This window comes from Cynocephalus volans, chromosome X, assembly GCF_027409185.1.
Source record: "Cynocephalus volans isolate mCynVol1 chromosome X, mCynVol1.pri, whole genome shotgun sequence".
NCBI lineage: Eukaryota > Metazoa > Chordata > Mammalia > Dermoptera > Cynocephalidae > Cynocephalus > Cynocephalus volans.
Window position 1 is genome coordinate 163,313,328 of NC_084478.1, and position 14,544 is coordinate 163,327,871.

The window sequence follows — 14,544 nt, forward strand, 5'->3', positions numbered from 1 at the left end:
ATATTTCATGCAAATGAAAGCCAAAAGAGAGCTGAAGTACCTATACTTATATCAGATAAAGTAGACTTTAAGTCAAAAGCTGTAAAAAGAGATAAGGAAGGTCATTATCTAGTGATAAAGGTCTTAATCCAGCAAGAAGATCTAACAAAAATATATATACACCCAATATCAGCATGCCTAAATATATAAATCATACATGACTAGATCTAAAAGGAGAGATAGACTCTGATACATTAGCACAAAATTTTAACACCCCAGTTTCAGTAATAGAAAGATCCTCCAAACAAAAAATCAACAAGGAAACAGTAAAGTTAAACTATGTTCCAGACAAAATGGACCTAACAGACATCTTCAGAACATTTCAGGCAGCAGCAACAGAAAATACATTCTTCTCAACAGCATGTGGAACTTTATCCAGGATAGATCAAATAATAGTCCACAAAACAAGTCTCAACTGATTTTACAAAACTGAAATCATGTACTCATACATAAGTGGGAGCTAAGAGAGAAAGAAGGAAGGAAAGAAAGAACACAGTGGTGTGTTGGACTTGCAGAGGGAGAGAATATACCTAGGGATACAAAGTGGAGTTGGGGAAAGGGGTATGGGGAGGGAGGCCAGGGATAATTTGGTGGGGAACATGGGGTATAATCACAATTTGTAGTAAGGGACATGCTGCCAGTATGGATCTGGCCACCACATCTTGGTCATGAGAGTTGATAATCAGCTTTGTGCCACATGAATATTCATAACCAATAAAAAATGTACAATGCAAAAATAAATAAATAAATAAAATAAAAATAAACAATTGAAATCATATCAAGTATTTTTTTCTGACTACAATGCAATAAAACTAGAAATCAATAACAAGAACTTAGAAAAATATCTAAATATATGGAAATTAAACATGTTCCTGAACAGCTATTATGTAAAGAAAAAAATTAAGAAGGAAATTAAAATATTTCTAGAAACAATGATAAAGGAAACAGAGCATTCCAAAATATGTGGGATGCAGCAAAAGCAGTAGTGAAGGAAGTTTATAGAAATTAATAAAAAAATACAAAAATCTCAAATAAACTACCTTTAATTCCAACTCTAATAACTACAAAAACAATAACAAACCAAACCAAAAATAACTAGAATAAATAATAAGATCAAAGCAGAAATAAAGAAAATTGAGACTAAAAAAATTCAAAAGATCAACAAAATAGTTTTTTAAGATGATAAATAAGATTGACAACCTCTAGCTAGTCTAACAAAAAGGGAGAAGACTCACATTAATAAAATGAGGTTAAAAAATGAGTCATTACAACTGACACCACAGAAATACAAAGGATCATTAAAAACTATTATGTTGATTTGATCATCACATATTGTACACAAATACTGATAGTCAACTCTGTACCCCACAAATATGTATAATCAATTATGCTCCAAAAAATGAAGAAATAATAAATGAATTGATTTAAAAAGACTATTATGAACAAATACATGCCATAAAATTGGAAAACCTAGAATGGATTATTTCCTGTACATTTAAAACTTACTAAAATTGGATCATAAAGAAATAAAAAAATTGAAAAAGACCAATAAGGAGTGAGGAAATTGAATCAGTAAGAAGGAGTCTCCCATCAAAGAAAAACCCAGGACCAGATATTTTTACTGCAAAATTCTGCCAAACATGTAAAGAAGAAATAATACCAATTCTACTAAAATTATTCCAAAAAATTAAGAGGAGGATATTCTTTCAAACTCATTCTACTAGGTTGGTATTACCCTAATATCAAAAAAGGCAAAGACATAAAAACAACAACAAGAAAACTACAGGCCAATGTTCATAATGAACGTAGGTGAAAAATTCCTCAACAAAATGCTAGAAAAATGAATCCAACTGTACATCAGAAATGTTTTTCACCACGATCAAGTGGTATTAATCTAAGGAATGCAAGGATGGTCCAATACACAAATCAATAAATGTCATACATCATATCAACAGAATAAACAACAAAACCAATATGATCATCTCAATAGATGCAAAATAAAGCATTTGATAAAATTTAACATCCCTTTATGATAAAAACTCCAAAAATTTGGTACAGAAGAAATGTACCTCAACATAATAAAGGCCATATATGACAAAACCACAAAACTACAGAACACTGATGAAAGAAATTAAAGATGACACACACAGAAATGAAAAGACATCCCATGTTTTTGGATTGGAAGTATTAATGTTGTCAAAATGACCATAGCAACCAATGTAATCTGCAGATTAGATGCAATCTCTATCAAAATGCCATTGACATTTTTAACAGAAATAGGAAAGCAATTATTAAATATATATGGAACCACAAAAGACCCTGAATAGCCAAAGCAATAATAAGCAAAAAGAACAAAGCTAGAGGCATCATACTACCTGACTTCAATATATACTACAAGCCCACATTAACCAAAACAGCATGGTACTGGCACAAAAACAGACACATGGACCAATGGAACAGAATAGAGAGCCCAGAAATAAAGCCACATATCTACAGCAAACTGATTTTAAACAAAGACACCAAGAACATACATTAGGGAAAGGATAGTCTCTTTAATAAATGGTGCTGGGAAAACTGATTATCTGTATGCCAAAGAATGTAACCAGACCCCTCTCTTTTACCGTGTATAAAAATCAACTCAAAGTGGATTAAAAACTTTAATGTAAAATTTGAAAGTATAAAACTACAAGAAGAAAATATAGGGGAAATTTTCAAGACATTGGTCTGGCAAAAATCTTATGGAGAAAATTTTTAAAGCATAGGCAACAAAAGCAAAAATAGGGAAATGGTACTACATCACACTAAAAAGCTTCTCCCAACAGAGGAAACAATCTACAGAGGGAAGAGACAACATTTAGAATGCGAGAAAATATTTTCAAACTGTTCATCTGACTAAGAAATAATATCCATAATCTGAGGGTACTTCAAAAAGTTTCTGGGAAGATTCATATTCCTTTTAATTTTATTTTTCCCTGAACTTTTTGAAGTACCCTTGTATACAAAGAATTCAAACAACTCAGTTGCAAAAAAAGCAAAATAGTACAACCAAAATGAACAACAGTATAGAAGTTCCTCATAAAATAAATAATAGTACTACCATATGATCCAGCAATCCAACTACTGGATATATATATATGTATATATATATATATATATATAATAGAAATTAGTATGCCAAAAAGATGCCTGCACTCCTATATTTATAGCAGCACTATTAACAGTTGTCAAGATATGGATTCAATCTAAATGACTATCATCAGTTAAATGGATAAAGAAAATGTGACATATATATTCAATTGAATACTATTCAGCCATAAAAAATGAAATCCAGGCAATTATGGCAACATGGATGAACCTGCAGGACATTGCGTTAAGTCAAATAACCCAGGCACAGAAAGACATAATCTTACTCATACGTGGAACCAAATAACTGTTCTTAAAGAAATATAGGGAGGGCGAGGGGAGAAATGATGGGGATTGGTCAACAGGTACCAAGCCACAGTTAGACAGAAGTAACAGGTTTTGGTGTTCAATTGCATAGTAGGGCAACTAGAGTTAACAGTATTGCATTGCATATTTCAAAACAGCTAGAAGAGAGATTTTAAATATATGCATCACAAAGAATGATAAATGCTTAATATGATGGATATACTACTTACTCTGATTGGATCATCACACAATGTATACATGTATCAAAATATTATGTTGTACCCCATATATATACAATTAAAAATAAAGATAAAATTTAGAAAAGAAAACACATACAAATATGGTTGATATTAATCCAATAATATCTATGATAACTTTTAATTACATCTTACTATATGATTTAACAATCACACCTGTTATTTACCCAAATGAGCTAAAAACCCATGTTCACACAAAACCTACATATGGATGTTTTTGGCAGCTTTATTCATTATTGCCACAAATCGGAAGCAATCGAAATGTCCTTCAGTAGGTAAATGGATAAATAAACTATGGTACATCCATGCAATGAATATTCTTCAGCACTAAAAAGAAATGAGCTTTCAAGATATAAGAAGACACAGAGACACCTTATTTGTATATTACTAAGTTAAAGAAGCTAATCTGAAAAGGCAATATACTGGATGGTTTCAACTATTCAACGTTCTGGAAAGAAAATAACTGTGAAGACAGTAAAAAGATCATTGGTTGCTGGGATTATAAGGAAGGGTAGGGATTAATAAGTGGGGCACGGGGGATATTTAGGGCAGCAAATTTATTCTGTATGGTATTGTAATGGTGGATACATGACATCATTCATTTGTAAAAGTCCATAGAACTGTTCAACATCAATAATTAGCTCTAATATAAATTGTGGATTTTGGGTGATAATGATGTGTAAATGTTGCTTCATCAATTGTAAAAAATACACCACACTAATGAAAAAATATTAATAACAGGGAAAACTGTGTATGTAGCGGGAGAAGGATTATACGGAAACTCTCTGTACTGTATACCCAAGTTTCCTGTAAATTTAAATCTGTTTTATAAAAGAAAATCTATTAATTAAAAAAAACTAGAAAAGAAAAAAAAAAGCAAAAATCTGAGTAGGTCATAGATAAAGAAATGATTAAGGACAATTTATAGTACTAAATGCATACATTCAAAAAGAGTTAAAGTCTTAAATCATTAATTTGAGTTCCCACCACCACTCAAAAAAACAACCCCCAAAACAAAAACAAAAACCTTAAACAAGAAAAAGAAAGGAAGCCAAGGAATCCTGCTTCTTGTTGTTTTTTGGTAAATAAAATTTAACAGCAAACATAAAACCAGTAATATAAAAAAATGGTTCTCTTCACCCCTGTCTACTTTATCATAATACTAGTTAGAAACTGTGGATACAGATCATCAGGAAGTGTACATATATATATATATATATATTTTTTTTTTTTTTTTTCTCGAAGCATCCCTTTGGTTGTCACAAACATTTAACAACCATATTAACAGAATCCAGACAGAGTACTGATTTTTTATTATTTTGGAAATAAACTCTCTCCATTTTTTTACCTATATTTGTAACAGTTGGAAATACATTTGAATTCATATTTGCTCAAGCTGCATCCTTCAGCCTACTAATCCTTAGGAAAATACAAGTTACGTCTCACATCACATTCCATAAACCCATGGTACTTAAATTCAACATTCCAAAAAAAGGCCACTTAAGGCAGTGAACACAATTTGTCTCCAGAGACAGGGCCATCAATCAAATTATTTTGCTTCCTCTCATATCTCTGAGAATATTGGGGCCAACCTACTGGTCTTCAACAAAAAAAATCTGCTTTGCCATAAAACTAGTGAAAGCATCAGGTCCTACCTCTGTCTGGTCTTGCCTATGCAGTAACCTTTGATTCTTAGTGATTCTACCAAACCATAAACTGTAAGAGACAGTCTCATTCCTGCAGGTCCTTTCAAAGTCTAATTTTTTAAAAAAAGAGCAAGTAGAAACTACCCACCGTGAGGTTTCATGAGGAGCAACCAAGCTTATTGAAGGTGTTATATGCTATCAATGCTGGTTGTGTATTTGTGAGAAGGCAAAGCCAAATGGGAGCAGCACAGATTTGTGGAGCCTTACAATGTGTTTTGAGCTTACTTCACCTCTGTCTTCTTGAGTAGCGTTGCACATATTCAGGTTTGTTTGCTTGTTTCTTTAGTTTTATCTTTTCAGAAAGCAACTTTTTGATTCCCTGATCTTTTCTATTGTTTTTTGGTTTTCAATTTCATTAAGGACTGCTCTGATCTTAATGATTTCTTTCCATCTGCTAACTTGGGTTAGGATTGTTCTTGATTTTCTAGTTCTTTAAGGTGAAGTGTTTGGTTGGCCACTTGCCATCTTTCCATTCTTCTGAAGTAAGCATTTAATGAGTTAAATTTTAACCTTAGTACTGCTTTTGCCGTATCCCACAGGTTTCGGTATGATGTATCATTATTTTTATTAGTTTCAATAAATTTTTTGATTTCCTGTTTGATTTCTTCTCAGACCCATATGTCATTAAGTATAATGCTGTTTAATTTCCATGTGTTTGTATAGTTTCTAGAATTTCATTCATTATTGATTTCTAATTTTAATCCATTGTGGTCTGAAAAAATACCTGGGATAATTCCAATTTTTTTCAATTTGTTGAGACTTGATTTGTGACCTAACATGTGATCTATCCTGGAGAATGATTCATGTGCTATTGAGAAGAACGAATTTTCTGAGGTTGTTGGATGGAATATTCTTTAGATATCTGCCAAGTCCAATAATTCTAGTATGTTGTTTAGATCTTGTGTTTCTCTGCTGATTCTTTGCCTAGATGATCTGTCCAATATAGACAGGGGTTGTTCAGGCCCCCTGCTATTATGGTATTACTGTCTATTTCCTTCTTTAGGTCTAATAGAGTTTGTTTTATAACTCTGGCTGCTCTGACATTGGGTGCATACATATTTATGACTGTTATGTCTTCTTGATGGATCAATCCTTTTGTGATTATGTAGTGGCCCTCATTATCTCTTTTTATGGTTTTTAGTTTAAAGTCTATTTTATCAGATATAAGAATAGCTACTCCAGCTCGTTTTTCATTTCTGTTTGCATGGTAAATCTTTTTCCATTCTTTCAATCTTAGTCTATGTGAGTCTTTATGGGTGAGGTGGGTCTCTTGAAGGCAGCAATATAGTTGGGTCCTCCTTTTTAATCCAGTCAGCCAGTCTGTGTCTTTTGATTGGGCAATTTAAGCCTTTTACATTAACAGTTGTTATTGAAAGGTGTTGATTTAATCCTAGCATTTTATTGATTATTGTTTGGTTGTTTTACGTGTCTTTTGTTCCTTTCTTTATGATTTACTGTTTGTTTTCTTTATATGTTGGTTCCTTGGTTTGCAGATAGCCTTTTCATTTGTTTGTTTTCTCTTCATGAATGCCATTTTTATTATACTAGTGGGTTTTGATTTTTCTTGGGTTTTTATGGCAGTGGTAGTTATTTTTCAGGTACCAAACCCAGTACTCCCTTGAGAATTTCTTGTAAGGCTGGTCGTGGGCTAGTGAACTACCACAGTTTTTGTTTGTCTGAGAAATACACTATTTGCCCTTTATTTTGGAAGCATAGCCTTGTGGGGTAGAGTATTCTTGGCTGGCAATCTCTGTCTTTTAGTATTTTGAATATATCATCCCATTCCTTTCTGGCTTTTAGGGTTTGTGATGAAAAGTCTGATTTGGGCTCCCTTATAGGTGATTTGATGCTTCTCTCTTGCCACTTTTAAGATTCTCTCTTTGTCTTTGAGTTTTGCTAGTTTGACTATAACATGTTTTGGAGAAGACCTTTTTGGGTTGAATATGTTTGGGGATTTTTGAGCTTCATGAATCTGAAGATCTGTGTCTTTTCCTATACCTGGGATTTTTTCTGCCACTATTTTGTTGAATATGTTTTCAATGCAATCTCCTTTTTCCTCCCCTTCTGGAATACGTATGACTTGGATATTTGAGTGCTTAAGGTTGCCTGATATGTCTCTCAGATTTTCTTAAATGACTAATTCTTTTTTCTTTTTTTTTTTCTGCCTGTGTTAGTTCAAACAGACCATCATCGAGGTCAGAATTTCTCTCTTCTCCTTCTGCAAGCCTGCTGATTAAACTCTCTGTTGTGTTTTTTATTTCATTGAATGAATTCTTCAGCTCAGCAAGCTCTTCTACATTCATTTTCAGGTCATTCATTTCCTTGTACATTTTTTCTTTCAGGTCCTGTATACTTTTCCTCATTTCGTCATGTTGTCTAGCTGAGTTTTCTTGTATCTCATTCAGTTTTCTTAGAATTATCACTCGAAGTCAGACATTTCAAGGGCTTCTTGTTCTATTGGATCTAGAGCTTGAGAGTTATTACCCTTTGGTGCTGTGCTTTCTTGATTTTTCATATTTCTGGTATCTTTCCTTTGATGTTTAGTCATTGTGGCTTGGGGTATCACATTCCACTGATTTGACACTATTATCTGGCTAGGATGTTGCTGGGGTTGCCAATTTGGTATGGCTACCTCAGTGTCTGCTCAGTTGGCCACTAGTGCCTTGTGTATGTGGTTGCCCCGGGTCTTGGCCCTCTCCGGGGAGCCACCTCTCTGGTCAGTATGCACTCGCCCAGGCTGCCAGGTCATGCAGTGGCACCGCAGGTCGTGTTGTCTCTGCGGAGCTTCTGCCTCCCCTGCTGGACGTCTCCCTGCTCTGTGTGCACTGGGCCCAGTTGGGGATGGAGACGGGTGGCGGCAGTGAGGCCTACCTGCTGGATTGCATTGCAGCACCACAGGGTGTATCCCTCAAACACATTTTATTAGCACCACACTCTCCCGAGTGAGCCATGGCCCGGCCCTTTCTAGCCTCAAACACATTTTAAATTGCTAATTGAAGCATTTTTGTCCTGGCCACTTGTCATCTCTGCAATCTTGGTTTTCTTATTGTCTTTTTCATTCAGTTTGAGATCATTCTAATTTTTGGCATAATGAATGATTGTCTATTGGAATCTGGACATTGACTTATTGTTTTGAGACTCTGGCTTTCATTTAAACATTACCTTTCAGTTGGATTCTCTGATACTGCTCCAGCAGGGAAAGGGAGTTACCACCTCATTACTTTTAGATGGAGGTAGAAATTCAGGTTCCTGACTTAGCCTTCATTGACACTGAGGGAGGAGGGTTCTTGTTACTGCTGGGTTGGGGTAAGAGCTTTAGCTCTCCACCTAGTCTCTGATGACACAGTGGTGGCAGTGACCTCTTTACCTGTGAATGATGTTAAAAGTCCTAAATTTCCATTAGGCTTCCTCTGTCATCACTCCAGAAGGGAGGGTTAGAAGATTCTTATTAATAACATCTTTTGGTGGAGTTCCAGCCACCCTTGTGGTCTCCACTGACCCCATTAAGGTGGCCATTTTCCAGGCTGGTGGGAATTAAATTCCTGACTCTCTATTAGTCCTTCTATGACATCACTGCAGCCAGGTGTTGGGGAATCTTATTACACCCTCAGGAGGGTGTATTTTCTATTGTGAAGACTGTGTGTAGCTGAATTCATTCTGGACTTCTTCTAATTTTAATTGAAACATGTTAGCCTTTCCCTCAAAGATTTAGTTTGAGGCTTCTTTCTCTCTTTGTTCGCATCTACTTCTCTATTGCTGGCTGTAGATGGGTTGAGAAGGAAGGTTCAGTTGTGGAATGTAATCACTTCTGATTCATGGTTGTGGTCTCTCTCACTCTCTCTTTTGGTTTGTTTGTTTCCTGGATTTTTTTTCCCTGTGGTTTGCTTTCAAGCCCTAAACAAGGGCTCATTTCACCTAGTAGAGAGCATGTACATTTCTACGGGATGTAACCTTGGGATTCAGATTGTTTCTCTATTTTAGGATGAAGTCGCAGAGCTTTTGCTTTTGTATCAGCCAATATTCCTAATTCCAAGCCATATAAGTCAGTTTTACTAGTTTACACAGAAGAGTAATTGTTGTAACAATTTAAGATAGCTCATAGACACTCCCAGAGGGCCAGAGAATCAGACTTAGACTACACAGCTAAGAAACATGCCCACACCTCACTATGGCAGGGCTCCAGTGAGTATCCCAAGGTCTCGTTGTTCAGCACAGACACAATAATTTACAACGCTATTGCTGAACAGTAGGTAAAGAACTTCTGCCACTGCTTCCCCTGAAAGCCTGATTCTTCTGCTACAACCCTCATAGGAAACGTAGTTTAAACGATGCTTGATTCATTAGCTTCTAACAATTAACTTCATCTATCGTGTGAGTGATCTTGGCTGTGAGACCTAGGCTTCATGACTGTACTTTAGCTGCAAGACTGATTGAGAAGGCCAGTTTTCTGGCATCTACCTTAGGGACGTGGGATTTCTGAAGCAGGAAATTTCACAAAGGAAAGATGTATGTTGCCAAGGTAGTGTATAGCTAGGAAACATGACCAATATCTGCTATGAGTTCTGATTCAGATAATCAGCCCTAGACATTTATTTGTCTGGCTTCTCCCTAATAGTTGCTTTCATTTTCATCTCAGGTAGTGGACGGATGTAGGGGATACCTATGGATTTTTGCATTGGCTTATTTTTCATTGGCTTATTTTTTGACATTGGGAAGAAAAACTTCAGTATTCTCCAAGGAAACAAAGCTAACAGGATGTACATATATATGAAAATAAATATAAATGGACTGGGGGAGGAGGATGGATGGGGAGGGAGGTTGGGGATGGTTGGGTGGGGGACATGGGGTGCAAATACAGTTTGTGTTAATGCATAAGCTGCCATTGTGAATCTTGCCCTCACATCATGGGCATGAGGGGTGAGAATCAGCTTTGTATCTCATGAATATTCATAAAAAATTTTTTAAAAAATTACCCTTCCATCAGCAAAAAAAAAAAAAAGAAAGAAAGAAAGAAAGAGAAAGAAAGAAATGAGATCATGCAGTTATGGAGGCTGAAAAGTCCCAATATCTGCAGTGGGCCAGCTGGAGACCAATGACAGCTGATGTGTGGTTTCAGATCAATACCAAAGACTTAAGAACAAGAACAGCCAGTGGTGTAGATTCCAGTCTGAGTCTGAATCTAAAGACAGAAGCCCAATGTCTCAGTTGGAAGACAGTCAGGAAGAGAGATTCAAATGTTAATCTTATCCCAGAACACCCTCACAGACACACCTGAATAATGTTTGTTGAAACATCTGTGAACCTGGTGGCCTAGTCCAGTTGACACATAAAGTCAACCATTATAAGTCCACCTTTTATCACATTGGCATCCATACACATATCCTTATATCATATTTAAATCTCCAAATAAAGATAATAACAAGGTGTCATTATTTCTACAGTGTTATTCAACCCAGTGTAATACGACTATCATGCACACAAGCAAAAACACAGTAAACTATACCCCAGAAGAGGAAGAGTAATGGCTACTTTTCTCCATGATATTTCATAACTTAAATACTATAATGTAAAATTAACAATAATTGAATACTGATATAAATCAATACATCCATCTTATGCTACATGATAAGGAATGAGAGTAAAAAAAATCAAAGACTTTTGCTTAACAACATAGGTATGTATACATGCAAACATGTTCTTAAACAAATAAAGAGAAAATACTCATGACATTTACAGTCTTTGATTCTGTAATTGATCAAGTGTTCATAGACAGTATTTATAACTACTTTCTTCTACTCTTTTGCCTTCAGCAATCACCTCAGTTGGTCATTTAAGTGGCAGGGCAACCCGCACCTTTATCCCTAAAGTGTCTGGGACATTCATAATTGTTGGGTTATTGTAGTTTTCTATTGACTTTAATCGCAAGGCATGGTAATACTAAGAGATGCCCAAAAGGATCTCCTGTATTACAGATATACTCTTCCTTACCTCCATTGTGGTGTAGTAATATACTTTTCCTTTGGTAATCCAGATCAATCATCTCAGCCAACATTGTTATTCCCTTCTTGGCCTGTAGACGCAGAGGAATGAGGAGACCAAAGTGGCTGGGTGACAGTCTTAACTTCTAGTTCAATGGAATCATTGTGTCTCCTGATGGAACCAGTTCCTCCTCTGGAACTAAGACCTGTAGGCCAACAGAGAATGAAGTCATGAGAAGAGCCCACTGGTTACAAAAAATAAGGGACTCCTTCAGGGCACACATAGAAGCTTTCAGATAATTTATGTCACACTTAAACAATGAATTCAAATCCCCAAGCTTATTCATTTCTTTCCTCAGTGTGTTCAGCAACATTGGGAGCAACCAGCCAATCTTATTATATCTGTTAGTTTTACAAAACATTTTAAAGTATTGTATACAAAGTCACCCAGATTCTTGTTTCATATAAGTGGTTGATTAGGAGTATCAAGTGGTGATATTGCCAGATCACACTACATACTATCACTGTTCTTTTTACTATGGAAAACAAAGCCATTAGCATCTTTAAATCTAATAAAATTGTAGAGTCAATTCCAGAAATCCCAGAACCAGTCATGAAAATTCATTCTGAATATTCTATTCCTCTTGGTATCAAAATCTGTATTATTCAAGTTTCTCCAGAAAAACACAACCAACCAATAGAATGTGTGTGTGTATGCATACATGCATGTGTGCATCTGTGTATGTGTGTGTGTGGGGAGAGAGAGAGAGAGAGAGAGAGAGAGAGAGAGAGTCAGAAAGAGAGATTTATTATAAGGAATTTGCTCACACAATTACAGAGGCTGAGAAGTCCCAAGATCTGCAGTCAGCAAGCTGGAGACCAAAGAGTGTTGGTGGTGTAGTTCCAGTCCATGTCCAAAGGCCTGAGAATCAGGAGACGCAATGGTGTACATTTAGTCAAAAAGCTGACAGGCTTGAGACAGAATAAAAGCCAATGTTCCAGTTTGAGCCTGAAAGTAGAAAAAAAAAAAATGATGTGCCAGTTCAGCAGTCAAGTAGAAGCTTACAGACATTTATTTCTTCTGTTTTTGGCAGAAATCAGGAATGTCACCTAAAATTTGCATGATAATCCTCACCCCGCAAACCAGACACAGATTTAGTGAAGTACAAATGAACAAAGCAAGATGTTTAGAAACTCCCTGTATTTACAGATAGAGAGTCTGTTATATTTTGAGAAAACAGTAAACAGTAAAACAACCTCATATTTTTTCTTAAGGAGGCAACTATTTTATCAATCATCGCTCATCTCTCAATGAAATTATATATTTATTGAATAATACTTTCATTTTTTTTGCTCAGAAATAAAAAGAGATTGATTGCTTTGATTGATTACTGGCAAGTTTAAGGACATCTTAATGTAAAGAGGTACTGAGTGAGTCAGAGCTTTTTCCTCTTAACTGTTTGCTGTGTGGCTCCTACTATTAAAAAAAAAACTTACTACTATGCTTTTCAGGTAATCGCACATCACGTTACCTATTTCTGAAATCTCTGTTCAATTCTCAAGATTAAGCTCTGCAATTAGATATTAGATTCTTGCAAAAGTTTATACTCAACAGCAATATGCTCTTCATGGAAAAGAGTACACATGAAGTAATCACAAAAAGTCAGTTAAAGGTCACATTTTTCAACACTTTTTAAAGACATTTTCCTTACCTGTTGACTGGATTTTGGGGGTTGTACTTTGACATCCAAATAACAATTTATAATTACAATAAACTAAATTGATTTAAAATAATTACCACATAGGAAACAGAAAAAAGGACTGTCAATTTACAGATAACATTACTTTTTAACGCATAATATAGCCAATATGCAGGCTTATGCCAGTTTTAAATCTGTTCTTTTAATAAGTTTTCATCTTTAATACTGGTACTGTATATGTCATGGATTTCAAAAAAAATTGATAAACCAATGACTTGGTGGTTAAAAGAAATTTGTTGAAAGCATATTGTAGATACACTTGGTAGTGAATTATTTTCAGGTAACACCACAATACCATGAAGTAGTCATCCCTATCATTCTGGTGACAACTACTGAAAAGGGCACAGGTGACAACCCAGCGTGTACTTTAAGAACAATGAATTATAAGCCCTCTCTCTGGATTGTTGCTATGTATATATATATTTTTCCTTTACTTAGCACATTCACTGTAAGAATATGATGACAAATATTTTCATTTTCAGAAGCTAGTGAACTTTTGCCTGAGCTTATTTCCTTCTAAAAATATTAGAGTTCTAACACAATACATGTGTAACTAACACATGCTAAACTGTGGTTCCCCTCAATGATTTTTCCTTTAGCTACAGGAACAGTAGGCCTACGCTCTGCTTTCTAAGGTATTACAGGTCAGACTTTTACGAAATATCTCCGATGACATACTATTTTCTACACATCTAATCTATGTTTTCTCACCACCTACTGTCTGAGCTCTAAATCTATGCCACATATTTTACTTTGCTATAATAGCGTTCCATTTCTACGTAACTTTTGTTGTCAGACAGGAAGATGATGCTACCTGCTGCAACAAAAAAAGTAAAACTATCAGTGGTTTATAATAGTAAAACTATATTCTCCCTCATGCCATGGTCTAATAATGTATGTTCCAGGCTGGCAACTTCTACTTGGTCTTTCAGAGAAAGACCTTTCTATCTTATCATTTTTCCCTTCTCTAGGTCTTTGGGAGCCCTTTCACTCAGCAAGCAAATGGAGAAAGCAGGAGAATATAAGACTTCTTGTGCGATGTTTATGGACCAAGACTAGAAGTGCTATACATCACTTCTGTTCACATTTTATTGGCTAAAACTCAGTAGAAACATTGGCTTACAGTGGAAAAAATGGCACAGTAGATAGGAGCAACATTTTGTTTTTAAGAAGATTAAAGGTAGACATCATCACACAAAGTACCAGCACATCACCTTTTTAATGGATACAGATAATGGAATTTCCCTTGAAATTTTAGCCTTCTTTAACTGGTTCATCTGCAGTTTATGCAATTTTACATACTCCTTCTTGTATATTTATAATAATGAAACATACTAGGTTTCATTTTTGTTAAGTAACACAAAAAGGAAAGTGA